Consider the following 9,744-nt stretch of genomic DNA (forward strand, 5'->3'; position numbering starts at 1 on the left):
TTGTATGAAACCTGCTTTCCAACGAATTCTCTTGCCCTTGGTTTTCCCTTCAACGGATTTTTGACCGCTCGGAACGTTCGCTGTAGCGAGATTTATCTCTTGGTGTTTGCCGGCTCGCGCGGTGTCCCTGTCCATATATAAATGATCCAAGGTCGTGTATAACGTCTGTCCTCCGCCCGTACCAGGAGTAACTGGAAGCTGTGCTGTATTTCGAGCACTCGTATGAAGGTCGCCTCGGTGTCACCGGGTTCGCTTTGTCATGAGTGCGAGTCTCTCTCCCCCATTGTTAGGCGTGTGAGTGTGCGAATGAGTGATAAATTTCTGTGTACGTCTTGTTCATGAAATGATGGTTTCTGACGACAGTGTCATGTTGTAACTTCAGAGGAGACAAAGAAAAAAAAAAGTAAACACAGCGCGTCAGCCTACGACGGCGTGTGTGAATATCCCTATAGTGCGATCCCTCGGTAGATGTGCTTTCTTGAGTGATCTTATTTTTTTGTTTTTTCATTGAGAAAGTTTGATAACGCGTGCTTTCGGTTGCTGCTCTCTTATCATGACCAATTCGGTACTTCACTGAATGCCCGGAACTGTGCAAACTATTATAGTGCTTCGCTCCCGCACAGTACTAGATTTCCTGGAGATTTATCCGGCTCAATTCATGCTAAGAATCCGAGTCGTGTTCTCAATACTCGAGTTAATTATAAAATCACAATGAATTGTCTCTACGGTTAATACGCTTTGTCGAAAACTTGGCGAAACCATCTAAACTAAACTGTTCGTTAGTGAGCCCAGATCTTTGCATCGACCACGACAGGTTATTTTTTCACTGAAAATGCTTGTGGGTTGGACCCGAGAAAGTGAAACAGTAACTTACTTTTAGGCAGCTGAATTTAATGCATCTAATATCTACATTAACTCTGGCAGGCATCGAGTGACGCAGTGAATTCACGTGTGTTTAAACGTGCGCATACCTTGCTTCATTCGTATCTCCACTAATCACAACTATCAGCTTAGGAGACCAGGTATGCACGTGACCGATTCGTGCAGGGGCTCACATTTCTAGGCTTTCTTTTTTTTTTCTTTTTTTAGACAAGCGAATACATGCAACGTTGTATTTAAAGAAAAATAGCGGCAAAACAATTCACCGTGCTTTTTTTCTTTCATTTCATGTTTGTATTTTCATCTTAAAGCGAAGGCCAGCAATACTCGTTTGGTTGGACAGGGTGGTGCATTAAATCGAATCGACCAGCTGGTAAGGTGTAAGAGCAGCCTGTGTAACGAAACAAATTAAGTTGTTTTACATTGAGTTCTTTCCATTTTATGTTTCCTTAAAGGCGAACTCTTCTCCACGGGCCAGACTATTGTTGCTTATTAAACTCTGGCGCCCTTTTATGAACTCCAATGTAATAGATATAGATATCCTCTGATATGCCAGCGCAATGTACCTGAATTATTTTTCGCGAATGTTTACGTAGACACGAGTATCTGTTAAACGTGTGCATGCCAACTACACTCTCTCTCTCGCTTACCCCGGCCGGGAAACTCTTTCCGCTCCACCTCTCTCGCTCTTTCTTTCTTTTTTTCTCCGTAAAAGAAATCACAAACGGAAGTAAGCACCCATCCCCTCCCCTCCCCCCCCTAAAACAAAGGTAATATGACCACTTGAGAAATGGGAAGACTCAGAAGCCGCGACAAAGAGGTGGTAGTGCGGAACTCCCGGGTACCAACGTGCTCAGACACGGCCGCAAAAGCAAGTGTTCAAGCAGCTAGTTGTACACTGCATCAACAGCTGACTCTCTGGGACTGAGGCCATGCAATGTATGGTGGATCAGGAGTGAAGTCGCGTCTTTTACACCTTTGCCACCACCAGCTAACGGGGGGCACTGGTTCATTGCTCAAACGACCAGGAAACGCCAGCGACGTCAACGTTTCCATCTCATATATTTCCGCACAACCTATTTCGACATAAGGTGAGTTAGCCATGTTATCACGTGGCTTCGAGGCATCGCTGGAGTACGTTCCGGCAAATGAAGTCTATTGAACTTCTACGGGACAACCCGAAACTCACTTTCTGTGAACAAGCGTTGCCATTTGCGCATGCCTGCGCTGAACGACGTCATGGGTAGTCTGCAAACAACAAAACACTTCCGCTGTACTGGCCTTGGCAAAAGCGTGTCTCTTCTTCCCTCGAGTTCGGGTATGCGACCACCATCACGCAAAGAAACAAATGAAAAAAAACGCGAAAACGACGAACGTGTGCTTACGTCTCTACTGAGCTCCCCCAAAACGTTTGCGAATTACATTCATCTTTTTTTTTCTTTTCAAACGCGTGTTGCGTTATACAGGAACGTCACGTGGGTGGTTGTCGATGATGACGACGGATTTCCTTCCCAACGCGTACAGGGCCGAGTTTTCGAATGCCGCACCGAGAGCTTCCGTTCGAATTTCGTCGACTTAGTTGGCGACGGAACGTCGCACTTGCTATACTATACCGAGTGCCACATTTCGGGGCACGCTCCTTTCGCTCGGCGGTCTTGTGTTTTCAGAGTTGTCATCTTCTTTTTGGTTGTTGCTTTTTCTCTTCTTCTTCTTTGGATCGAGGCGCTGCGGGCAGTGACGCAAAAAAAAAAAAAAAAACTCGAGTCGCGATATCGCGAAACGCATTGCGCCGCACCCACATCACCCCCCCCACCCGGCCCTTGCACATTTATGTGCGCAATAGGCGCGTTACCGCGTCGAGCACTCCTGCCTCTGTAACGGCAGGTTGTGGAATCAAAGAAGCGCCCAGCTGTAGGAGTTTCGCTCCGGCAAATGCACACGGAGCGCGTCTGCAGGTCTGGAGGCGGTGTCCTTCGGCTCGCCAACCTGCGACCTCCGCCGATGGGTTTTGGTCTCGGGTATCTGTCGCGCGCTCCTGCTTATGTAAACCTGTAGCAGGTCTCCCGCCATTTTTAGGAGCGTCCTCGCGTCAGGTCCTCGCGCATCAATCCTTGGCGCGTCGCGCTGAGCGAAGCGTCGTACGTTGCCGCGGTGTGCGCGTTCGGGTGGACGCCGCGGTAGAGTAGGACCCTCGATCAGCTTGACGCTTACGCGTGCGATCTCGCTGGGCTGTCGTACACCGCCTCGAGTCTTGCAGACCTTTTCTTTTTTCTTTTTTCTCCCCCGTACTATTTACCCCCCGCGTAGCTCAGTTCAGGCCTGCCAGCAGTACAGTATGCGTAACGCAGTTTTACCGACGTTTTCAGAGAGTCAATCCCGTCGCCTCACTCGGAGGCGCCACCATCTGAGGCAAGACAAGTACCCACAGAGAAACAGAGAGAATATAAATATATTATATATATACATACATACATAAACACACAGATAAGCAGTGAGACACATACACACGCAACACAGCGGAAACAGCCGATTCTCTCTAATTCCCATTTATGTACATAAGTGCTTACAAACTTCGTGTATATAATCACAAACATTACTGTGTTAGGCCTAGTGCTCCTTTTTATAAGTGCATGACAAAGTGCATGGCGAATTCTCTCTAGGCATGACGGCCACACGGGGCGCAAGAGACATCCGATGTACATAGAGATTCCACTACACACCGATGTGCATGAGACGCACTCTTTAGAACCTCCCCCGCCGTTGTGTCCTTGCGTCTTCCAGCGAGCCCGGTCCAAACTTTCCACAGCCGGGCGGCGCTGCCCCCTGGCGTCGTCGGCCGGCCAGCCGCACCACCAGAGGGCGCCCTCCCCACGTCCGGCGCCACGCTGTCGGGAGGTGCGCCTCAGTCTCCCAAACCGGCGCCTCTTCCTTCTTAGCTTTCTAATATAGTCTTTCTTTTTTTAAAAAGAAAGAAAGCATCTTTTATCCGAAACGCAGAGAGCATTGCTTAGAACGGCTGACCACGGCCCCATAGACGCTTAGCGCTCCCTGTCTTGTGCCGAGTCGCGTGCTTGCGCGGTCTAGCCACCCTGTAGAAATACGACGCCACACGCGGACGTGGTTCGTCGTGATGTGAGATAATCTCGAAGCCAGCGAGCTTCCCGCCACCTCGCGCCCGTCGCTCGCAGCTTTCTGTCTCGTGTATGTGCTTGTGCCGCGGTCCCCTCCTCGACCTCCGCCTCGTCTCTCCCCGTCGGCACACCCGTCCCAAACTCTTTTTCTCTCTCTCTCTCGCGTGCACTTAGACACCCTTTCTTCCCGAATATCGTGACCGTGAGTGGCGCCCCCTACGTGGGGCGGCGCTCTCCGCGACAGAAGTATTTGCTCAGATTTGTGCCCCGTCTAGTCGCACCGGTTGCTTCGCTGGTTCCATCTGTATTCTGACTCGTACAAACAGAGGAGGAGAAAGGATGAAGAGGGAAACAATGATGGAGGGAGAGACGGAGAATTGGAGAGAGAGAAAGAGCACAATATGCTGCGCAGTTCTGCACTTGAGTAATCGAGTAGAGAAACTCGTCCTCCCGTTAGCGCTTTGTAACCACGGTGGAGCTGCTGCAGTTACGTTCCACATAGTGAACTTAGCCATGCCGCGTCTTTGACGACGTACTGTTCACCCAACAACAGCCCTATGACGAGTGTGTGTCTTTCATTGGGGTGCAACGTTGTTTTTTTGTTTGTTTTTGTTCTCGTCTTGTGTAGCATTGCGCTCCCTTCCGTCGTAGGAAGTGGAGCGGCCTGGGAAACACGTTTCTCGACAAGACTGTTGCGCAGCCAAAGCCGTTTCCTGTTCCGTGGTGAATTGTTACGCGCAGTGCATACGTTCCGGTTCGCTCTGTTTCCTCCTCTTTCAGTGGCTCTTCTGTCTTCTCTGTTATACACGAGCCGAGGTGAGGACAATGTCCCCGTTTGTCTGAGAGCTTTTCTTCAGTGTTATGATGGCGTGACTGTTGGCCGAATACACCATGTACGTAGGATTTGAATAGTAGACAAGAGTGTTTCTTGGGTGCTTCCGGGTTTAAAACAGGTTTTCGGAATGCGGGACACGTGTCTGTGTTATGCTGTCACGTTTTGTTGTTTCACGCATACTTGCTGTCATCGGAGCCTATTTGCTCTTCTTGTCACACTAAGTTATTTTTTTTTCTGTGCTATACGTGAAATGCTCGTGACGTTCTTTCATTACCGAAGTGTCTCAGTTTGTTAGTCTGTATCGTCTTATTCACTTTCAACTTATAAAACACAAGCCACTCACAGAAATGGTGCTGCAGTTGTAAAAGCTCTAGTTCATTCAGAACAGCGAGGAAGTGAAATTTTCTCCCCATATATGCTGTTAATGTGCGCTCAGGCCTTCTACTACTTCTTCAACGATATGATTGCGCTCGTTGGTTCATTTTTCTCGTAGCTATCTTATTTACGGTTCACGAATACTTCTTGATGGCAATAAGACCTTTGTTTATTATAAAGTACTTAAGAAGTTTCGGGGTGTTTCTATCGGGGTTTCCCCCTCGCACCTAATGTTCACCTTAACAATGAACTCTTGCGCCGTTCTCACTGTTTAATGGTATACTTCCGCACACAGCACTGGCTACCGCTTTTTGCTATTACGTTCCACGTCACTGTCGTGTCAAAAGCTCGAACTCGTTGAATTCTGTCGTTATGATCTCAGCACGCACTTCAGTGAGTCTTATCTCTCTCTCCCTCTGGCTTTAGAGTAACTCTTTGCGAACATCAGTTGACTCATACGAGACGACCATTTGAAAAGAGAAACAAATTATATAACCTAGTCTTTTTAGCACTGTTACCCACAGCACAAGATAATGTGTCGGTGCTTGATTAGCGTGTTTCTTGAGCGTCGTTACTCACGCCTCTACTCTTTAGGAGAGCGAGACGTCAGTGCAGGCATTTAAAGGCTACGTTTCCTCCAGTTGTTGCCAATCGAACAAAAAAAAAAGTATCACACCATGTCAGCAATGGACGATTGTTCGTTGACCGCTTATTCCAGGCCGGTCCAGTGTTGAGATGAGATGCTGCGTTTGACTGCAGGCCTGAAGAACTCGGGCGCACACAGGCTGTCTCCTCCGCCAGCGTAGGCATAGGCGAGTGCATATAGCAGGACGTTCTTTGTTAATGCATACTTTAAGAGCCAACTAGGGCATTGGGCGTCGTCAGCAAGTTGTTGCAGGCAATGTGAATAGACAGCCATTGCCATTGCCGGCTCGCAAAACAAATGCCGCGTCGGGGTTTTTTTCCCACCTGCAGTCAAGAAGTCCCGGAAGGAAACAATATGCGAGTGAAGTTGAGAACCTAATAAGCGTCGTTTATTGACATGTTAGGCTGTTCATTTCATCCAACGTTTAGCAGGTTACTGGAATAGCACTGTTCGGACTTGCATCTCCTTCTTCTTCTTTTTTTTTCTTTTTTCTTGTACTTGTGTTTATGGGCTCAAGCATTGTGATGATTTCACGTTCTGTTTGAAAGCACTACATAGCCCAGGTATTTTGGTGTTCAGTCTTCTGATATACACGAAGTTGCCGCACTACTACTTAGGAAGAAAAAAAAAATAAGCCTATCTTTCTTGCGGCTCTTCACTGGACTTCTTTGTCACGCGTACAATGGCTCAAGTTTCTTACCACTTAGGGAAAATACACCTTTGTTCAACTAAGCTGTTTTAGGCGAATATGTTTGATACGAGAGTGCTGAAATAAAATGCTGATTACACGACTGACCGTGCTGACGCCTGATTACTTCTATTTTTCATTATACCCTGATTGTCGGTTTCTGGTCAAACTCTTTTTTTTTCGGATTTGACTGCTAACAGTGAGCATGACTGCTTGTGAAATCAGAGATATAACCTGTATAAATTTAAAAGGTTGCTCTGTTCATCCTGATATTCTGTACAATTTCTTGCCGTTTAAAACTTATCATAGGCTTCACGAAAAAAGATAATGATTTTTTTCAATCATTCGTTGTGATAAGGTCGGCCTACGATTCTGTACGAAGCAGCATTTGCAAGTTGTTGACCTAGAAAAGATAACGTGAAAAATAACGGCTCACAATGTTATTCTTGTAAGTACAGTTCCCAGCTGAAGAACGCGATGTTATCTTTCTTTTTCACCCTTTTCTTTCTTTTTGTCTAGTTAGGCAGCTGCGAGCCCTTTACGTAGATCAGGATGTCAATATCTGAGACGTGTTGAAGTGCTTGATGACGCGGTTACGGTGGTATGACATGTTAGTCATTCTTACTTGTGCAGCTATTTCACCTGGTGCCGTATTTGATAGCACTTCGTTTCTTTTATTTCTACATTATTTTCACCCGTGTTTGTTGGCCTGCACGATGTCACGCTACCATTATCACCAATATAGGCAATTCAACGCCACGGGTGACAAGAAATGACCAGAAATGAAGTGGGTTTTTACAAAATACGGCCCTGGCCCCTGTATGCTCCACAAGATTGCCTTTCTGCGATGTGTATTCATCTCATGTAGAAGTTATGCAATTATTACAAAATAAAGCAAAACAAACCGATTACATGTATAATATACAACGAAAGAAGGAACCTACGTCACGTAACTGTCCGAAGCAAAACGGCGATGCAACGAATACGGTAAGTCCGCGCCATCTACCATCTGCTGATTGAACTGGCTTCGCTCCGCTGATGCCTCCGAAATCATCAGAGAACGCGTCCGCGCGAAAAAAATCTTTGAGGCCACCAGTTATGAAGGAGTGGAAGCAACAGAAAAAGGGCAAGGGGGAGCGCCGCTCGGCCTCGGAGATTGATACATGACTCTGCGATACCAGTGCTACTTTGGCTACATCTATTGAGCGAGCCCCTTAACACTCGTGCGAGATTTAATTTACATTAGGTATGAACGTTGCCATCTCTAAGTTAGAATTTACAGTTATGCTAAGTCTGAGAACTGAAAACGAAAGGCAAAATTGACAACTACAACTTTTTCGCCAAGGGCAATGTTCACGTCGATGTGGCCTACCAGATCTTTAGTGATTACTTTGCGCCTGGAATCTTGAAGGCCTGTTTCTCCTCATTTATTGATTGTCGTCGATTCGGACTTCTCTCTGTCAATACCGTAAGCCATAACGTCATAGTCTATTCCCACAGAATTTGCGCTACGTCTTCAGCACAGCATCATTCAACGCCGTGAGGAAAAATATCTGTTTCCTTAGAGAAAACGTGATTTACAAGCCGACTTGGTGTAGGTTATTGCCAGTTATACATTAACTGCGGCGAGACTGTTTAGTCTTGTTATAGTTTCCTGCCAACGCTATTCCCGCTGTTAATGCAAGCTTTCTACACTTAGCAGGGTTACGACGCCATCTGTGGAAGGGCAAGGTCACTTTTATTCTCGATGATGATGATGGCATTTCGCGCCCCTTTTGAAACAGGACTTCGCCGACAAAGAGCCTAGCCTGCTTGATCTAGTCAGGTTTTACTACACCTGTGGCAGTCTAGCATTCTAACTATTCTTCTGATCTTTTCTTTCTTCATTGAAAGCTATATATGCATATTGCGGTATTGTAATTCTGTGCTGAAAATATAGTAATGTAGGAGTACAGCGCCATCTGTCGACGTTCTAGGACACATTGATTTCTTTGGCTGTGTAAACCGCCGCAAGATGTCTTCGCTAGTCGTGTCAGAGTAGCAGCGTCATCATTCTAGGGTTCTTCCCACAAAATTGGCTACTTTTGAAGGCTCGTGGTGGAAAATGTTTAGGGTCGGCTACTATGTTGCATTTTGTCTACATTTAAAACCAACCTTCTTTCACAAAAAATTGAAATAAAGGAGGTAAATTACAATTCTCGAATGGCATACTTCCCTGTACAATGCCTCTAATAGCATAAAGAACGTGCAACGACCATCATCACCATGCTTGCTTGTTTAAAATAGAAGATGCAACTTCCACCTTATTGAGGATTAAGTTTGGCATGGTGAATCGGGAACATCGCCCATTCTGGATTTGTTATCTCTTCAGAAATGATTGCTAAATGCCTACATCTCTAATTGAACACTAGCAACGGCCTGGTTGTCGTGTCCAAAATTAAAATTGTTGACTTCACTTTTACAGGCTAATGACAATCCTACATTTAATTAACGACGGCGGGATACTATTATAAGGTTTCTTGAGAAACGGCATCACGAAAAGAAATTTTGCGGTCTCTAAGATTGTTAATGACAATAATATTATCTATCCATAATTTTTTTAGCCCTCGAGAAATTATTGCTAAAGCAAGCGAAACTATACTTACCTGAATACTTGTAGCAAGGAGATTGTTGTGTGCACAATTCTAGAAATTTTTCTAGGCACTGAACGGTATTTTCATCTGTCATCGATTACTTAGTTTTGTTAGGGACCGCGTCGAGCGGTAGTTGTAATCGTTGTGCTTAAAACTAACGTGCTCACTTTCTAATTTTCTAACCAGTAACAAACTCTCACGTCCTAGAAGCTCTAATTTAAGAGGGTTTCTCTTGAATAAGTTTTGTCAGTTGCACAAAGAAAGCGTACCTCGCGTCGCAAGAAATATTTTTAATCTAATTCAAGCGGCGCTGAATGGAAGCGTTCCAAAGGGGCATTTTCAGACTTGATCATCGTATTGTTTTTCTTGCGCAATTTCCGATGGCACCTGTTTGGCTATATTCTGTGAATTTTCTTTGGGAACCTGCACTCAACTGGCTACTTTTGTAGCTAGTTTCTGAAATCGTGTGGCTAGTTCTCATTTTTAGAGCTTGGCAAACTTCCAGAGTAGTTTTCCTGTATATACTCCTCGCGGTATATACATGGGCACTATGTTAG

The 9,744-nt window shown here is 45.8% G+C and overlaps 1 long non-coding RNA gene across 1 annotated transcript in view; it reads right to left on the reverse strand.

Moving 5' to 3' along the window:
- Positions 1-3,542, reverse strand: part of LOC135898155 (uncharacterized) — a 64,833-nt gene extending 61,291 nt beyond the window's left edge. The window contains exon 1 of the long non-coding RNA XR_010563275.2: positions 2,265-3,542. This is a non-coding gene — a long non-coding RNA (uncharacterized lncRNA). The remainder of the gene's footprint in view (positions 1-2,264) is intronic.
- Between the last annotated feature and the right edge of the window lie 6,202 nt (positions 3,543-9,744).

This window comes from Dermacentor albipictus, chromosome 3 (assembly GCF_038994185.2).
Source record: "Dermacentor albipictus isolate Rhodes 1998 colony chromosome 3, USDA_Dalb.pri_finalv2, whole genome shotgun sequence".
In the NCBI taxonomy this organism is placed as follows: Eukaryota; Metazoa; Arthropoda; class Arachnida; order Ixodida; family Ixodidae; genus Dermacentor; species Dermacentor albipictus.